Here is a 19,159-nt window from a genome sequence, read left to right as displayed (position 1 = left end):
AACAGTTGAAAACCATTAGCATTCAAGCTGTGTATAGTGAACAATATTTGTGTTGCTCAAAAGTAAATCAGAATCAGATATATACTTTCTATTCCCAAAATACATTGACAGCTAGCAGTAATATTTGGAATCGCAGTTCACTTCAACGTCTCCCAAATACAGCACTTGTCTTTTTAAAAGGTTTAAAACACAGATGTCTTGTATTTACAGTATCTTCTATGCCACATAGCTGATCTTATCAAGGCATTGCATATAGAGCCCCCTGATTTAAATACTCAAGAAAACAAGGCTGTTTGATACAGAATTCCCAACTTTCTAATTCATATCTTTTTTGAACAAGCATGCATACTAATTGGTTGCTATAACAAATAAACCATATCTGTTTGCAACTAAATAGAGCTTTTATACTCCCCAGGAACATAATCCAAAACCTCTGGTTATGCTGCCCACATGCCTTTTGCACTACTGTTGTATCTGCTTAGAGGATCCATTGTCAAATTAAAGATTTCTATTTGGCTCCCCCACACATGTGTAAAGACATAAATAAGATCACTTATTAGATGGCTGAGGATGTAATGTTAGACATACTTGCTAGGGAATGGTCCCATTACATTTAGTGGGAATTGTCTTTGAATTAACACACCAGCACTGAATGTTAAGTGCCCTTTCCCCCCTTAAACTGATAATTACTGGGTGAAACAGTGTTTCTTCATAAGGTTACCCACGCTCTTTTTATTGATGGTCCCTGGACTGATTCCAGGCAGGTAAGCAAAGCCTGAAAGAAGATAAAGAGGGTACAAGGAAACCCAACACAGAAACAGCAAAAGAAGGTATGGCTTTCTGCAACTGCTTGGATCTCTGACAAGAGCTAAATGGTACTGCTCTGTCAGTCTGCTGGGAGGGGTAGACAAGGGTGGTAGAAGGAGAAAGTGGTGCTAGAAGGAAAACAATTGGAGGGGATAGCCTCCCCCACCCCTACGTTTGACTATGACTCTGGCCATTGCTCCAAGTAGGTTATCCCAAAGAATGCAAGCCTTAACAGAAATAAAGCCCCACTTCCACCTGTAGTCTAAGTGTCATTTCTACATTTATTTACCATATCCTGGTGTGGAGCATTTAGACACCCTAATAGATTACAGTTTATTATGACAAGTTCAAATGAATCAAGTCTGAGGCTTGCATGCTCTCCTCTCCCCCTCTGGCCAGAAGCTTCCATTTCTATTTTTGATTCACCATACTTTAGTGTAAGATTTAGACCCTAAACTCTAATCTTAACTGCAGTTTGTTGAAACAAAGCAATGACATAAAACATGGTTTGAAGTTAGCTTGTTTCAAACCACTGACACTTAAGATTAATCACCATTTGTTGTGTGTGAACACAGTAAAAAGCCACGAGAAATCAAAAACTTCCTAACTCCTCCTTGAAGCTAGAACCCCCCTATGGTTTATTCCCATCACAATAAATGACATCTGAATACAATCAATATGTCACATCTAATATTCTTGATTTTGAAAGTCTTTGACCCTGAGCTGTCATTAGAGGAAGCTTTGCTTAATATTTGATAGTCACAGATTCTGATTTAAGAGGTTATTGTTGTACACTTCAGTATGTTTATGCCACAACTAGTTATCCTTTTGAATCAAGTTATTTTTTTAAGGAACATTGATTATAACCAGAGCTGATACAAATCTGTGCCATGTAAGGCAGGCCACCTCCACAGTTACATTGGCCACCCCAGCCTTCAGTTCCATTCTCTTGGGAAACGGTCTGTCCTCAGAGGTTGGCACTGGTGAGAGGTGTCTTGAGAAAATTCTTATGTCACCACTGTTTGGTGCAACACTGATAAATATTGTTTAAAGTTTTTTCAAACTTTACAATACAGATTTAAAATGCTTTAAAATATTGCTACTAATGATATTTACAGAATGTTGCTAAACACCAAGATTTACCTCCTTACTTTTTCTACAATCTAAGCAATGATTACTTTTGTTTGACCCACTAATGGGTAAATAACTGCAAAAAAACCCTGTACTTGTAGGGATATATATATACGTTTTCTACAAATTACATCTTGCATTCATCTTCATTAATAATAAAATATGAACAGCTGATCAAAAACAGTGTAGCTATCGTTCTTTAAATATAATAGAGGGTACCTCTAAAGTTTGAAAGCTAAAGTTATATGTACACTGTATAGACTCAATGCTACCAAAGTGTGCCTTTCCAAAATCTTTTTGTTTGTTTTTCATTTATGTAAGAAAGGCAATATGTAGTCTACCAGTCATTAGTCTACCACTGGGTGACTTTGGGTAAGTCATACTCTCTCAGACTCAGAGGAAGGCAAAGGCAAACCTTCTGAACAAACTCTGCCAAGAAACCCCAATGATAGGGTTGCCCTAAGAGTCTCCAGAGGTCAGAAATGACTTGAAGGCACACAACAACAACAAAGATAGACTAGGAAACAGCCCAGTATAAGATATTCAAGCAAACATGTGCACCAGTATTCTGCAAGGACAACATGAATGCATATGTCTCTATTTTGTCTGCATAGTAACAAAGCCTATAAACAGATATCACATATGCAAAAACACTGTAATCTAAAAATCCTTTAGGACTCTTTTTGGCATTGTTGCCACAGAGTCTGGATTATATGGGTATTATGAAACCATTTATTCCCAAAAACCATTGGCTACTTTACATTTGATAATTTACACCAGTTTTGGAAAGGGGAAATGTTGTGTCAGTGTAGACAAAGTTTGATCTTTCAAAAAAAAAAAAGAATAACACTGTCAGCAAAAAACTTAAACAATATGGTTTATGGTTAAACCATATCAATGTTGGCCTTAATCCATGCTTGGCCTTCTTGCCTCTTTCACTATGGTCTCTTTTGAGCCTCCCTTCAAAGTACTAACATACAACACAGTTCCTCCTTTCTCACTGGCCTTCACTGTTTCCTCAATTCTTTTCAAGGGCTGCCACCACATAAACATACTGATAGTTTTCACACTCACACAGTTGATTAAATCTGTACTTTTTCCATATGAACAAAGTTATTTTCAAAGTTTTGTTTTGGTTTTTTTTACAAAATGCATATATACGTTGCAGTAGGAGAGCAGAGAGAGGGAAGCAATGCATCCCCCCCAACCTGTCATTTCTTTTTTTTTAAAGGTGCTTTCCAGTAGGAGGGCATCTTTTTAGTAGATCAAATGGTTTCCAATGAATTGTTTCTATAGTCTGACTGTTAGGGAAGGCAATGGACCACAGATCCCATCAGGGTGGACCAATACAGACCATAATCAGAAGTTTTAAGAATATTAGTCCAAAACCTCCAGAGATCACCAAGTTGTCTATTTCTGCTACCTACTGTGCCTTCCGTCTACTGGCTCTGGCTTTCTTCCTCCTTCACTCCATATCCAGTCCTAAGTTCTTCATACCTTCAACTGTATTTAAAATTCTCAGACTCTCTGTATCTCCTATATTCCATATCAATGGTCATATACTGCCAGCAGTGCACTGAGTTCCTCCTGGTCCTAAACAACCATATGGTTTTAGAGCCTTGGAACATTACTTTTTCAATTACAACTCTGAGAACCACCTAACCAGAATGGCCCTAGGGATTCTGGAAGTTATAATGTTGAAAGTAACTTTTCCAACCTCTGGTCTTTCTTAAATGAACTAGTGAACTGCCTCTATCAGTGATTGGTATTTTCTCCACAGTCTACTAACAAATCTTCCCAACCAACAGGAGCAAAACAGCACAAAAAACAACAACACACAACAGATATAGCCACTGTGATGTCACATCTTAAACAATGATTTTGAATGTGAAGATGATGATTGAAATCCATATTTAGAAAAAGAAGCGCATGGGACATTGCATTACATTGTGACTCTCAGTTTAATCTTCCTTACAAAGCTATTATGAAATTCAAACAATATTCAGAAGTCCTTTGAAGAACAATAGAAAATAAATGCAGTAGATAATTATGAAGGATTCCTTTTCTAGCAAATAAAATGTGCAATATTAATGTAGAGGGACATTACTTATATAAGCCCCTGCATTTCCTCTGTAACTTACACTGGGGTGCCTATAAGGATGCCACACAGAAAGATGGCTCTGTATAACAACTGGTAAATATATATAACTTTCTTCCATAGAAATGGGCCAGGAAGCAACTGGTACAGTGATCAAGTTCAGGTACCATGGAATAATTCTTCTTACCAATATTAAAATATACCTGCTTCATTCTGCTGCTCACAGAACAGGTTATACAAGGCGAGGGAACTTGGAAGCTTTTTAACTATTTGGTTTTCAATAGTCTGAGTATGTCTATGGGCTTCTCTACATTACATATAAGACACAAATTCTCTCTAGGCTCACTGCATTACATTATATTGGACCAAAACCCTGAATAGCGTCTGGGGTGTTTTCACAACATACAAACCCAATTCAGGGTTCCCATCCCTTGTTACATATATTAACTTTTTGTTGTGGGTTTTTGAGAAAACTTGGAGCAAAACGCAGTGACAACAGTGAGCTCCTTTCCCACACGGTCCCTGTGAGCATCCCTGCCAAGTTGCTCTGCGGGCATGAGTCACTGAAGTCAGAATGAGACTGGACACCTCATTGTCATCTCAGAGTGACTTGTGCCCACAGCAGAAGTACCAGCTGCATAGGAAAGCAGCCAAAAACCCACAGCAGCTATGGAGAGATTTGGGGAAATTTGGGGACCAGAATACTCCAGGGGTAGTCTGGAATAGTCTGGCAAATCTAGATGAGCCCTGTGTTGCTTGGAAAAACTCAAAATGGCCAAGTTTAAAACCCCAGTATTTACTAGCAAAAATAAACTTTTCATTTCACATGTATACTCTCCCCTTCCTGATTAAACCTTTTTCATTTAATCTATTTTGTTAAAACCAATTTGTAATTTTGGTTCAGATCCTGTCAACATTGTTTTAGGAAAGTGAAACCAATCATATCCAGACATTTTATAGGCTCTCAATAGAACTGCATCATAAATGTTATATATTACAATAAAGTAGGCACAGCATAATGTAGTGGTTTGAGTGTTGGACTGGAGACCAGAGTCTGGAGACTGAAGACAAGGGTTTTATTCCCACTTGATCATGAACCCCAATCATGACTGATCTGGGGCTCTCCATCTCAGGGGAAGGCAACGACAAACTCCCTCTGAAAAAATCTTGCCAAGTAACCCCTATGATAAGCTTTAGGGTCACTGTAAGTCAGAAATGACTTGAAGGCAAACAACAACAAATACATAGTATTTGGAGACCAGGATTTTATTCCCTGCTCAGCTATGGAAATCCACTGGGTGACCTTGGGCAAGACACACACTCTCAGCCCCATAAAACTCTGTGATAGAGTTGCCTTAGAGTCACCATAAGTCAGAAACAACTTGATGGCACACAACAACAAACTCAAATAATTCTGACACACTTTACACCGTAGCCAACACATTTCCCACAGAAACCATACAGCAGACATCTATTCTCCTATTCCTCATCTTTCATGAGCAGAAATCCTACCATATATAAGAGCACATTAAACATTTAAAATAGAACTCAGAAACCATATTTACAAATTTGAGATGATGACACTGTTATAACACTGTCCAAAGCTATTAACGAACTCTCCATGCTACATTAATATCACTTTTACTGTCAACATGCTTTCAGCACTGTATTTTTAATAAACTTATTAGTTCAGATTTAACATTTCCAACAAAAAAAGCCTGATCAAAATTTCAGCTGGGTTTCGAACAAACAGCCCATCTCACATCTAACAAAGCTGAGGTAGGTTTTTATTTTTCTGTTGTAATTTATACTATAGTTTGAAATCAAATGAATATTATGACCAGGATTTTACTAGGACCCATGGAGAAATTCTCATAGATGTTATCCATATTAACTGTTGACGACAAGCAAACAGCAAGGACAAGCAGATCTACAGTAAAAGCTTTATATACATCTACTCAGAAGTAACCTTCATTGCATTTGGGCCTTCTGTTGCGTGTTGTTTGTTTAATATAAAACATAAACAAACATGAATATAGAGCATACTCTACTCTCCCTTTGCAAACTAGTTAACCTCCACCATGTCCATACTGAGGCCCTAAACTCATTTACTGGCAATTCCATTGGTAACAATGTTTTATTACATGCCACAAGGAGAACTTACTAGTTTCGTGAAGAGAAATATACTAATTCTTTACTCTCACCCAGCATAACATCTGTTGGGGCCATTTGGAACTGCCCAAATTCAGTTTAAACCATACATCTGATTATAAAGGCCTCATAATGGTTTCAGGGGGGAAAAAGGTGTTAAACTGGTAAGTTGTGCCCCAAAACACACACCAAAAAAACGCTACTATGGAAGAATTTTATTTTAATCTAATATTAAACATTCACAAAAGCATGACAACAGAAAGAAATACATGTCTCAAAGGGTTTTATTGAATGGAATGTACACAATTCAAAGCAAGATTGCTGCACTGAAAAAATGCATTATTGGAGACACATAAATAAATAAACCATTGGCACCAATCTGGATAACTGTGCAAATGGTTCCACTGGGCCTCTCTCCCCGCTAGACGTTTTTACATATTTCCCTTAGAGACAGTTGTAAACAGAACAGGTACTGTCTTCTCTTTCACCCCGCCCTGTCCTTCATTGCTTTTACAGGCAGGGACAGAAGAATATTTGTTGTATCCCAGGACACACTGCAGGTAGGGAGTGGGGTGAAGGGGTGCCCTAGAAGCCAGAGGACCACAGATCCATTTACTGTCTATCTGGAACATGCACCTGGAGCAGAGGGGGACAGACTCAAGCCAGGGATTTCCCTGCAAATGTCAAGCCCCCGACATTACAGAGGAGCAGGGGAGAGCCAGAGAGGCATGAGGAAGGAAGGAAGGAAGGAAAGAAAGAAGGGAGGGAGGGAGGGAAGCCACTTAGGTTTAAGTGCTGGACAAGACTCTGGAGACAGGGTTCGAATCCTGGCTCGGCCATGGAACCCACTGGGTGACAAGTCACATTCTCTCAGCTTCAGAGGATGGCAATGGCAAACCCCCTCTGAAGAGACCGGCTAAGAAAGCCCCATAAGTCAGCAAGGGCTTGAAGACACACAACAGCCAGAGAGGGCATACATTCTGGGGGAGAGAGTGACAAGAAGGGCCTAGCTGCCTGCTTGTTTTCTCCCTCTCTCCCTCCCTCCTTTCCTCTCCTTTGCCTCCTCCACTTTCCTTCTCCTCCTTGTTCCCTTCCCCAGGAGGAGCTCCAGAAGGCTTCGCCAGGAAGGCGAAGCGGGGATGGATGGCGATGCCGGCGTTACATAATGCTGCACAACACAGCCATATAGGCGCACAAACACACAACACACACACAACACACAGACACCCCTTATATAAGGGCAGCGGCGGCGGCGGCGGCGGCGGCGCCCCGCCAAGAGAGGCAGAGAGGAGTGGGAATCTGGGAAAGGAGGGGAAGAGATGGAGGAGGAGGAAGAGGAGAGAGAAACAAGGCTGCGCTGGAAGCCTAGCAGGAGGAGGGAGGGGGGGAGGCCCCTCGGAGCCCCTTCCGTCCTGTGGCTTCTCCGCGTCATGGAACATTCCCGGAACGGGCCAAGGGTCCACCCACTTCAGGGAACAGGCTCCACAGACCAGGCGCAGAGAGCAGCAGCAGCAGCAGCAGCAGCAGCCGGCCCCAGGCAGCCCTCCTCCTCCTCCTCCTCCTTCCTCCCTGGGCGCATTCATCCTTCCTTCCTTCCCCCACCACAAGTCCTCAGGGCTGGCTTCCCAAGCAGGGCCAGCTCCCTCCTCCTCCTCCAATAATTCGGGGGTCTCTCCTCCTGTCACCCCTTTCAGCCTATACCTAACAAGGGGCTCCTTCCCCCCCCCCTCCGCCGGCCAGAGGCCAGAGGGACTCCGGGCTTGTTCTGCCAGAGGAGCCCCTTCTCCCTCTCTCCCTCTCTGGCTGTGTCTGACTGTGGGTCCCCCTCGGCCTCCCCCCAGAGGCTACCTTGGCAGGGCAGCATTGGCGAGGCCCCTCCTGGCTGGCTCTCCTCTTCTGCCCCTTGCGCTGCTTCTCCTCCTCCTCCTCCTCCTCCTCCTCTGCCCAGACTTCTTCTTCTTCTTCTTCTTCTTCCCCAGGGGAGGCGATTACGCAAGGCCTCCTCCTCCTGCTGCTGCTGCTGCTGCTCTGCCTGCACTTCCCAGGCTGGGTATTCCCCACATTCCCCAGCAGCAGCAGCAGCAGCAACCAGAGCGCCTTCCCCGAGGAGGAGAGAGAGAGAGAGAGAGAGAGAGAGAGAGAGAGAGAGGGCAGGAAGGAGGAGAGGGACGGGGCTGGAGGCAGAGGGGGCCATGCTGAGAGAGAGGGAGGGAGGGAGGGAGGGAGGGGGACACAGGGAGAGGCCTCTGCAATGACATGGGGACATCCCCCGCAAAGGGCAGCGGACGCTGGGAGGGGGCTTGCGGCAGAGCTATGGGCCAACACACAAAACACACACACACACACACACACACACAGGGGAAGGGGGCAGCCTCTGGGTATGTCTGGATAGGCACGACGCGTATCTCTGTTTCTCTGCGTGTGTGGATATAGATATCAGTCCCTGGTGTGTGTGTGTGTGTGTGTGTCGGTGTGTCTCTAGGTTTATTTATTTCAGTCCCTGGTGGGTGGTATTTATTTATTTATTTATTTCAGTCCTGTATCAGTCCCTGGTGTGTATGTCTGTGTCTGCATATTTATTGTGTGTGTTTATTTATTTCAGTCCTCTGTGTGTGTTAGTTTGTTTATTTCAGTCGTGTGTGTGTGTGTGAGTGCGTATTTATTTCATCCCCTAGTGTGTATGTCTGTGTGTCTGCATTTTTGTTTATTTCAGTCCCTGATGTGTGTGTGTATGTGTTGGTTTATTTATTTATTTCAGTCGTGTGTGTGTGTGTGTGTGTTTATTTCAGTCCCTGTTTTGCATGCATGTCTGTGTGTGTGTGTGTGTGTGTGTGTGTATATATATATATATTTCAGTCCCTGGTGAATGTGTGTGTTTGTTTCAATCCTCTGTGTGTGTTTATTTCAGTTCCTGTTTAGTTTACGTGTGTGTGTGTGTGTGTGTGTTTATTTCAGTCCCTAGAATGTGCATGTGTGTGTATATTTATTTATTTATTTCTGTCCCTGGTGTGTACATGTGTGTGTGTGTACCTGTGCGTCTATTTATTTATTTATTTCAGTTCTTAGTGTGTGTGTGTGTGTGTCTGGAAATGTTCATTTATTTATTTATTTTAGTCCCGTGTGTGTGTGTGTGTGTGTGTGTGTGTGTGTAGATATAACTATAGATACTTTTCATTCCCGTGTGTGTGTTTGTGTGAGTCCCTTGTATGTATGTGTGTAGATATAGATATGGATGTTTTTAGTCCCTGGTGTGTGTATCCACACACTGGTACACACACACACACCCCTATATACAACCCAGTGTCCTTGCGTGTGCTGACGTGCCTTATCCAGACGTGTCTTCTCCCTGCCCTCCGGCCCCTCTCCCTCCCTCCCTCCCTTTCTCCCCAAGGAAGACGTCTTACCCCGAAATGCCCCAAATTGCCCCCAGCCGCCAAGAGGCACATGGACCAAGGCCAGATTCCCCTCCTCTCCAAGCCCAGAGGAGCCGCAACCGACTACCATTCCCAGCATCCCCTAGCATGCAGCGCTGGCATGGAGCTAACGCGCGATCAAACTGGATCATCCCTGCAATGAGGATGCATCCCTGGACATCCTCTCTCTCTCTCTCATTCCCTCTCAGCCTCAAACCAGAAAAGAAGAGCCTCACCTGGGAGTCACCGAGAAAGAAGGCCAGCCCTGCAGAGGACACCCTTGTTGTTGTTGTTGTTGCTGCTGCAGTTGTTGTCGTGCGTGTGATTCCTCCTCCCTCCCTTTTCCTTACGAAGCGCCTTGGAGCAGCAGCAGCAGCAGCAGCAGCAGCAGGAGCAGCATCCCTTTCCAGAGTCCCCGAGATCCCAGCAGCAGAGGCTTCCTCTTCTCCCAGTCCACCATTCCTTCAGCTTTTCCTTCCCAATGTTTTCCTCTTTTACTTTAAGGCTGTGTGCTTACAAGCAACAACAACAACACAACAACGAGAGCCAGCCTCTGGTCCATCTGTGTCTCTAGTGTTGGGGTGTGTGTGTGGGTCCCTGTCCTCCTTCCTGGCTGCTCTGCAGACAGACAGGGTTATTCCTGGCACTGCTTCCCAGAAACAGAAGTTGCAACTGGGGAGGGAGGGAGAGAGGGAGGGAGGGGGCAGTTCCAGCAAGGCAGCCCGTGACGTCATCGGATCCCCCAGTGCGTCCCAGGGAGGAGGGGGAGGGCACTCTGGGCCAGGAGAGCCAGCCCTGGAGGGGGAGGGAGAGGGGGGGAGGGAGGGGAGCCTGCCTGGGGATCTGGGGGGAAGGAGGGAGGCTGCACACAGGGGGGAGCCTGGAGGAGGGCAAGAGGAGCTTCCACGCACGCCCCCCCTCCATCCCTCCTCCTTTCTCCTTCCCTCCTTCCTTCTTCCTTCCTTGAGGTCAAGGGAGATCTCCCGCTTCCTCTTCCCTCCCCTTCTAGTCCAGAGGGAACTCCCCGGAGAGAGAGCCGGTCTCAACTGGCCCTGCAGAGAAGCAGAAGAAGGAACAGCCCCAAAAGACACAAGACTGACTTTCCCTCTTTCTCTGAACATGCCGCCAGCCCCAGCTGCTGCTGCGAAGCCTCAGGGATAAACTCTTGCTACAACAGGGCCACGAGGAGCCCCAGAAACACCACACACACAACCCTAGACTTCCCCTCTTCTTCCCAAATCCTTGGGAGGATGGGGGTGGGATGGCTCTTTCCTCCTCGCTCCCTCCCTTTTCCATGCCTCCCTTTAGTTTTATTTATTTATTTATTTATCTTTTTATTTTTATTTCCTCTCCTCCTCCCACTTTGTCTTCTCTTCTTCCTTCTTCTCCTCCTTCTTCTCCTTGTCCTTTTTCTTCTTTCTCCTCCTTCTTCTCCTTCCTCTTCTTCTCCCTTCTCCTTCTTCTTCCTCCCCCTCTTCTTCTTCTCCTTCTTCCTTCTCTCCTTCTTCCTCTTCCCCTTCTCCCTCTTCTTACCTGGCCAAGGTGACATTAGCTGTCAGGAGGAGAGCGGTCTATTTATTTTTATGAAAGAAAAGATTGCCTTCCTGCAGCATTTTAAACTCCCTCCCCCACTTTTTATTATCTTATTTTTGTGGCTTCGTCTTCCAGGCTTCACGTACGACAACCACAATTGCTTCTTGTGTTGTCACTTACACACAACACACACACGCAAAAATACCTGCTGCTGCAGCTGGAAATTAATCTGCTCTTTGCAGAAACTTCACTGTTTTCTGTGTTGCTCCTGGAGTCCTGTGATAGATATATGTATAGATATATATTTTACAACAAAAATATCATCTGACCTTCTTTGAGCAAGTTCTGTTTTGAGCCTGGAATCTGCATTTCCAGAAGAAAACCTATTAATTTAGAGGATTTTCTGCTTTCTTTTGAGTTGGTTTTAACTCTTTTGGTGTCTTCATATGCAACAGTTCGGTCCAATGCAATATTGGCTGCATCCACACTGCCAAAATTATCTGCTTTAACTGCCTTGGCTCAGTGCTGTGGAATTCTGGGAATTGTAGTTTGTTGTGGCCCAAAAAAACTACAGTTGCCAGAATTCCACAGCACTGAGGCAGAGCAGCTAAAGCAATGTCAAACCGGAGTATCTCTGCAGTATGGATGCAGCAAACGTTTTACATCTGCTGTGCTTTCGGGTATACGAAGCAGGGGAGAAAATAAGATGCGATGGAATATGGAAATTCTGTGTTTGGTAGATCCTTCCAAATCTAATCCTTCCAAATGGATCCTTCCAAATAGGAAGGAATCTAAGTGGGTCCTTCCAAATCTAAATGGGTCCTTCCAAATTCCAACCACTGTTCTCTGCAGACCACAAAAAATGGCTAACTTCTTTCTGTGTCCATGGACTTTGTCATAAAACGCAAGGATCCAAAGCTATATGTTGCCACTTGGCATTGGGAGAGAGTAGGAGCCTTTGAGACAAGGCTTTTCTTGTGCAATTGTTTGCAACGTCTTATGGGAGGTGTACAGACATCATCAGACTTCATAAGTAACCCTTGCAAGTTTTCCCACTGTTTCTTTTCATTCCTTCTTTTAAAAGACAAAGCAAATGATCTATTAAAGGAGGGAAAGACAGAGGAGCTGCATGGTGCCTTTTGATCAGGAATATCAGGAGTCCTCCCTCTAGAAGTTTTCATACATCAAAGCCATAGATCCTCATGGACTGTGAATGATTCCTCCCCAACTCCACAGTCCATCTTCCCATGACTCCAGCATAAAAAATAGAGGTTTCAGTGCTCTCTGCTGCTGCAGAAGCAGTACTAGCAGCTGCTGCTATTTAAAGCCATGGATCTGGGGCGTGATGCAGCCCACAGATGTACACAAATGCTTTGGTGGTGGGTTTGGAGCAAGAGCTCCATGCAAAAAACACAAGAATATGCCATTCAGCCTTATAGCTTGTATGCCAGTATGACACCACAAAATATTTGATTTGTTACTTGTCCAAAGTGGCCTATGGACATGCATGTGAACTAAAAGAGGTGAGTAGTTGATCCCATGTTTAGAATCTTTTTTTAATTACTTATTTATTTCCCACCTTCTTGAACTGGGAAGCTTATAAAAAATCAAAACAGATGCTTCTGATTTTAATACATCCTGCTAAAGTTTGCAGTGTATTCCTGCAATAAAATGTAAAGGTAGTCCCTTGACGTGAATGTCTAGTCGTAACTAATTGTAGGGGCCGGTACTCATCTCTGTTACTAAGCCAAAGAGCCAGTGTTGTGCGAAGACGAATCCAGTGGTCATGTGGCCAGCATGACTGTACCGAACGCTGTTACCTTACTCCTGAGAAGTGGTACCTATTTATTTACTTGCATTTGCATGCTTTCAAACTGCTAGGTTGGCAGAAGCTGGGACTAGTGACAGGAGCTCACCCCGTCATGCAGCACTCGGGCCTCAAACTGCCAACCTTCCAATCTTCCAAACATTAGAATTGGTATCTTAAACACTAAGCCACTGCATCCCAACATTTCTGCAGTTTTGGGGCTTGACAAACTGCCCAAAAACGGTGGACTGGAGGCTCCCGTTTTACCTCTGGAGGGACGCCACAGCAGCCAAACCGCACAGCATCCCTCTGGAGTAAAAAGAACCTGCAAAAAGCAGGTTCTTTTTGTGGCATGCTCTGCACACCATGACTGTGCCTGTCATGCGTCTATGATGTAAGCATGGCACCCAGAGGTGTGGACGTGATGCCATGCTTGCGTCATGCACACATGCTCCGTATGGACGGCGCCACATAAAGATGGCACCATCCATACGTGCTAGGGTTCCAGAGCATGCAGATGCTGTGCACGCTGGAACCCTAGAATTGGCCTCAGGTCACTGCAAACCAGCGGTTGTAATTTAAACCACTACTTCATCTTAGAGTTTTACTTAGAGTTCATACCCAAAGCCTTTCCTAAACATTGTAAATGTCATCTACTCCTGGATGCCTGTGGGCATAGTAAATACCAACATGTTATAAGAAAAGGCATGTGGAAAGTAGGGGCCATTCAGGCCACCTTTTACCCCTGATCAGAAATCAAATCTTGCATGTGAAGTTGATATTGGCCCCGAATTTATCACAAGCGAATCAGAGGCTTCCACAACCGTTCAGGGGCAAATGCCCCAGCACGAGTCATTTAGAATCGGGGTAAAAGCTGTCTCTTTTTTAAAAACCCGGGTTCGGCAAATATAAACTTGCCCCCGATCATGATCGGGTCAAGTTCAGGGGAGGGATTTAGGTCAGAGGGAGAGCAGTGGGCAGAGCATTCCCTCACCTTCATCAGGGCAGAGGAGGAGGAGAAGAAGGAGGAAAGAGATGGAGGAAGGATGGAAAAAGGGGGAATCCGACAGGAGGCAAAGGGTGACAGGAGGCAAAAAGGGGAAATCGGGGTGACTGAGAGGGGCTGCAAAGGGTGGGCAGAGGGGGGAACTGGAGAAAGTGACGGAGGAGGAGGAGGATGAAGGAGCCGGGGGGAGGAGAAGGGGGCCATGGAGGAATTCTATAATGGAGCAGGAGGAGGAGAAGGAAGAGGCAGGTGGAAAGGTCAATTCAGGGCAGGTCAAAGGGAGGGCACAGGACTGAGCAAGCCTCCCTCTTGCACCAGGCAGCTTTCCCCTTTTTTAAAGGGGAAACCATGTACATTTTTGACAAAAATGTGCATGGTTTTTGCTTCAGGTAGGTAGGGGTGTGTGTGTGTGTGTAGAATGTGGCTGCCTGCTTGTTCACTTTCCCTTTCATTTCCTCGCTTCCAGAGGCTTTTTTCATATGCCAATGCTACAATGCAAATGTTACAATAGTTTCTCTTTCCAGTTTGGCAAATTGATACAGAATGCTTTTGCGACTGTCTCTAAGCAATTCAGGGGTAGCTGAGGAAAAGCAAAAAATGCATGGCATTTCTGGCATTCCGAAGTCAGGAATTTATTAGTAGTATTAGTATTAGTATTAGTATTATTACATATGTATAAGGCTTTCAGGGTGGCAAGGAGAGAGAATGCAGGATGCAGAGATGGCATTGGCTTGCATTTTGGGGCAAATGGGGCCAAGATACACACACACACACACACACACACACACACACACAGAGGAGGCTTTTAAATTTGATTACATTTTGGGGCAAACGGGGCCAAGGGAAGATCCATAACCTACAGTGACCCAAACCCACACAACACAAACAGGAGGTTTTTAGGTTTGACAAAATGTGCGCATACTGGTGCCTGTTTTTTTTTTTTTTTTTTTAAAGGAGGGGGGAAGCACACTTCCAATGGCCCAATGAGTGCAGGAAACATCACCTATGACGAGCGCAGAACTAAATTTGATTGACAGCAAGGCACCTTCACCTTAACCCGATTTCTCCAGGAGGGCATTCAGGGTTAAAATACCCTGATAAGGTAGTCAGCACTTGCTTCCGGAGGGATTCGGGCGGGGGGGGGGGGGCGGAAACCAAATCTTCCCAGTTCCTTCCAGCACAAAAAGGTCAGTCTGAATGGTAGTTTCAAGGAACATAATCAGAGAACTATCTCCTAGAACAGCAGCCATTTTCAGATTATTTATATTGAGACTTGTTCTACACTCTGGTCCTGTTTTATATAGTTTGGTGCTGCATGTGTGCTACATAATGTTAAAAGAAAAAGAGTAAAACAAAGAAACAAACCATGGATCAACTAATACCCAGAACACTTTGGTATTTACAGGAAATGATGAAGAGAACTAGAAGAAGTGTGGGATTGAATTTATACTATATTCCAGGTGTAAATTAACCTGCCAGTGACAGTATGTTTTGTTAACATCACTGCAGCTTTATGAATTACCAAAGTTAAGTCTCAACTTTGTTATCACTTGCCCAGTTTGCATGTCATAATAAACCAGGGTTCTGGTCATAAGCCACTAACAAAACAAGGGTTATTTCTCTCGTTTGTCAGAAGAGAGATAAATCAGAGGGCCAAAACCAGAGACTATGCTGCTGCTTACAAAATATAAAACAATTACAATTAAAAACAGTTATAAAAGAGAGATAAAAACATATTAAAGGTTATTATGAAAATACAATTAAACAATATTAAGAATTAAAACCCTTCAAAAACAATTAATTAAAAGAAAAGATAAAAATGAGCAGAACAACAAACCAGAAACAGAACACCTTCAAAAGCCCTGGTAGTCAATTCCTAAAAGTCCAGTTGGAAGAGAAAGCCTTTCACTTGGCGACAAAACAACAAGGATGGGGACATCCTGGCCTCCCTTGGGAGGAAGTTCCAAAGCCTGGGGGCAGACACTGAGAAGGAAGGCCTTCTCCTGTGTTTCATCAAATGAACCTGAGAAGTTGATGGGTCTGACAAAACGGCTCTCCCCTGAATATCATCAAGCTCATAGAAGCAAGTCATAGAGGTGAAACACATGGGCTGAATGAAGCAGCTTCTGCAAAGCAGCTGGAAACTGCACTAAAGCCACGCTCCAGTCCTTAGGACCAGAGCAAAAAGGAGCCAGGATAAACCAACTCCTGGTGGTGCCAGTTGGCTCCTGTGTGCACAGCCCACCTTGGGAGCAGGCTATGTGTACAGTGGGGCTCTGACCTGCTTCCAGCTGAAGAAAACGTGGGCTGTTCTTTAATGCTCAACTGATCCAGTTCACAGAAGATCTTTGCTTTGTTTAGGCAGGTGTGTTTAACTTTGACAAAACCAAGGATTCATCTACATTACAGAAATAATGCACTTTGACATTGTTTTATCTACCATGGTCCAATGATATGGAATTTTTAGATTTGTAGTTTTGTGAGATATTTAGCCTGACCCCACAATAAATTACAAAGCCCAGACTTTCATAGCATTGAACCCTGGCAGTTAAAGCAGTGCCATTATTGCTGCAGTGCAGAAGAGGCCAAAGTTCCAATTTTCCATCACCACTACCACCACAGTGGACATGCCAGAAACTACTAAACATTGTCATTTTAATTTATTATTATTATTATTATTATTATTATTATTATTATTATTTTCCCAGATGTAATGCTTTGTTATTAGTGGTTTGCTGTTGAATTCAGTGTTTGATGGGACATTGGAGACCACAAGAATGGCCCCATGAGCATCACTCTCAAACCATGTGTACAAATCTCCACCTTGAATAACATTTCATGAACCTGTCCACATTCCATACATTTCAGGTTATAATGTAATATGTAATCTTTTGCAGATTCTGTTGTTTTTGCCTTATGAGTGGTTTACATAAGAAGGATGAGCCATCTGTCATTGAAAAGGATCAAGAAAAAGAGACAGAATATACAAGAAGTACAAGTTGGGTAACATTTACCCAGAATCCCAAAATCCAAAATACTCCAATATTCAAACATGTCCACATGGGTAACTGAGATAGTGACACTTTTATTTTCTGAAAATTATTAAAAATATTGTGTATAAATTACCTTCATTCTAGATGTATAAGGTATATATGAAACATAAATTAAATTCATTTTTTAAAAAATGTTTAGACATGGGTTCCCTCTCCAGGATATCTCATTAGATAGATAGATAGATAGATAGATAGATAGATAGATAGATATTTTAAAAAATTTAAAAATCTGAAATCCCAAACAGCTATGGTCCCAAGCATTTCAGATAAGGAAGACTCAGTCTGTATTTCAGGATTAATACACTGGAAGGGTACACTTCCAGGAGAGATACTATACAAAATACAAAAGCTGCAAATTGTCCATAAAATTTCAGAGTGAAAAAGCATGCATAGATCCATATCTGAGTCATTCAAAGTTGTTTACACAAATCTCTTAATTTTAGGAGGTGTGCGAACCACTTCTTTAAAATTGGATAGAATTGAGATGCAGATTGCTGGAAACTGTTTAACTTTTAAGCATTCAAGGCAAAAGAAGTGCCTGCAAAGCAATTAAAATAGATGGGGTGGTGGGAAAGAAGAAAGCACAGAACTACTAGTACTGATTTAGAAGAACAAAAGCCCTGTGTATGTATGTTTAATCCAAACAAGAACATCTGTCACAAAAGTATGGAGAACTTGCAAATATGTTCCTTGCTACCCTGAAGAATCCATTACAGAGTTTAGACATAGTCTTATATATAGTGCTATATATGGAGACACAGGTAACTTCAATGGGTATTGTGAAGTCAAAGGCTTTTATGGCCAGCATCCATATATTTTTTTGTCTCTATGTGTGTTTTTTGGGCTATGTGACCACGTTCTGGAAGAATTTATTCCTGATGTTTTTCCCACAGATGCAAGTGAAACGTCAGGAATAAATTCTTCCAGAACACAGCCACATAGTCCAAAAAACCCACAAAAATTATTAGTGGGTATTATTTCCCTTTATCATCTGACACTGGCTTCCCAACGGTGACCCCAGCTGGATAAATTGGACTTAGTCTCATCACATGAACTGCTTCCATCCAGACTCCACTACTGTAATTCTGCATAAGGCTGATTTTACAGACATCCCAGAAGCTTCAGTTAGTGCAAAACTCAGCTGTCAGAATGCTTGTGAGCCTTGGCACACTGTCACACATGTTTTGCATCCACACCTTTTATCCATTCCTTCCAGGCTCAGTTATAAAGTGCCGGTCCTAATCTTTAATTCCTGAATGGTCTGGGGCCAACTGAACTGAAGAGCATATGAACCTACTCAAACTGTAAGACTGATCTCAGGAGGTCTGATGTTTGGGTCAAGTTCACTAAGGCTGTCTGCAGACAGATACACAGAAGAAATATCTTCAGAAAATGTTAATTAGCAAAATATATATTTATAATTTAATGTATCAGGTGGCAAACTTTCAGTAATTTAATAACAACACTATCTCATGAAATCCTAGACTCTGAATAATTTCAGTTTTTAAAGGACAATTAAATTGTGTTTAATTATTATTCAAAATACAGTGGACCCCTATTATATGCTGGGGTTTGGTTCGAAGATCCCCCGTGTATAACAAAATCCGTGGATGCTCAAGTCCCATTAAATATAATGACATAGCAAAATGGTGTCCCTTATAAAAAATGGGAAATCATCATTCCAGATGCCAGCCACAGATGCTGGCAAAACATCAGGAAGAAACTCTTCTAGAATATGGCCACATAGCCCAAAAAAACCCACAAAAAACTAGGAAAATCAAGGCTTGATATTTGAAATTTATACTTTTTTGAACATTTTCAAACCGTGTATGCTTGAATCCGTGTATAAAAAAATCTGTGTATAAGAAGGGCTGGCTGTATATGGAGATATGTTTGCCTTGAGAGCCAGAGGATGTACTGCTTTGAGGACTGCACTATGACTGGTGGTCAGAGTTCAATTCCCTGCTCAACCATGGAAGCCCACTGGGTGACCTGAGGTGAGCCACATGCTCTCAGCCCCCCAAAAAACATGATAGGAGTGTTTTACAGTCACCATAAGTCCAAAATGATTTGAAGGCACAGAACAATAACAATATTATTGTTACAACAAGAAGAAGAAGTAGCACTGGTGGTGGGAAAGCAGCAAAAGCCATCCTTCTC

At 43.1% G+C, this 19,159-nt stretch overlaps 1 protein-coding gene across 3 annotated transcripts in view; it reads right to left on the bottom strand.

Annotated features, from left to right (window-relative positions):
* The window catches only part of HIVEP2 (HIVEP zinc finger 2), a 195,064-nt gene extending 184,813 nt beyond the window's left edge, over positions 1–10,251 (bottom strand). For 2 of the 3 annotated variants that reach the window (XM_089530264.1, XM_089530266.1), the window contains exon 1: positions 8,036–8,144. The gene's annotated coding sequence lies outside the window, so the exon portion shown is untranslated. Of the gene's footprint in view, positions 1–8,035; positions 8,145–9,836 lie in introns of those variants that run through there. The other variant, XM_089530265.1, reaches the window with a different exon arrangement.
* Between the last annotated feature and the right edge of the window lie 8,908 nt (positions 10,252–19,159).

This window comes from Sceloporus occidentalis, unplaced genomic scaffold (genome assembly GCF_023333645.1).
Source record: "Sceloporus occidentalis isolate IW3139 unplaced genomic scaffold, rSceOcc1.0.p SCAF_6, whole genome shotgun sequence".
In the NCBI taxonomy this organism is placed as follows: Eukaryota; Metazoa; Chordata; class Lepidosauria; order Squamata; family Phrynosomatidae; genus Sceloporus; species Sceloporus occidentalis.
Note: the sequence above shows the minus strand (reverse complement) of the source record. Positions and strands in the feature narration are given on the sequence as shown.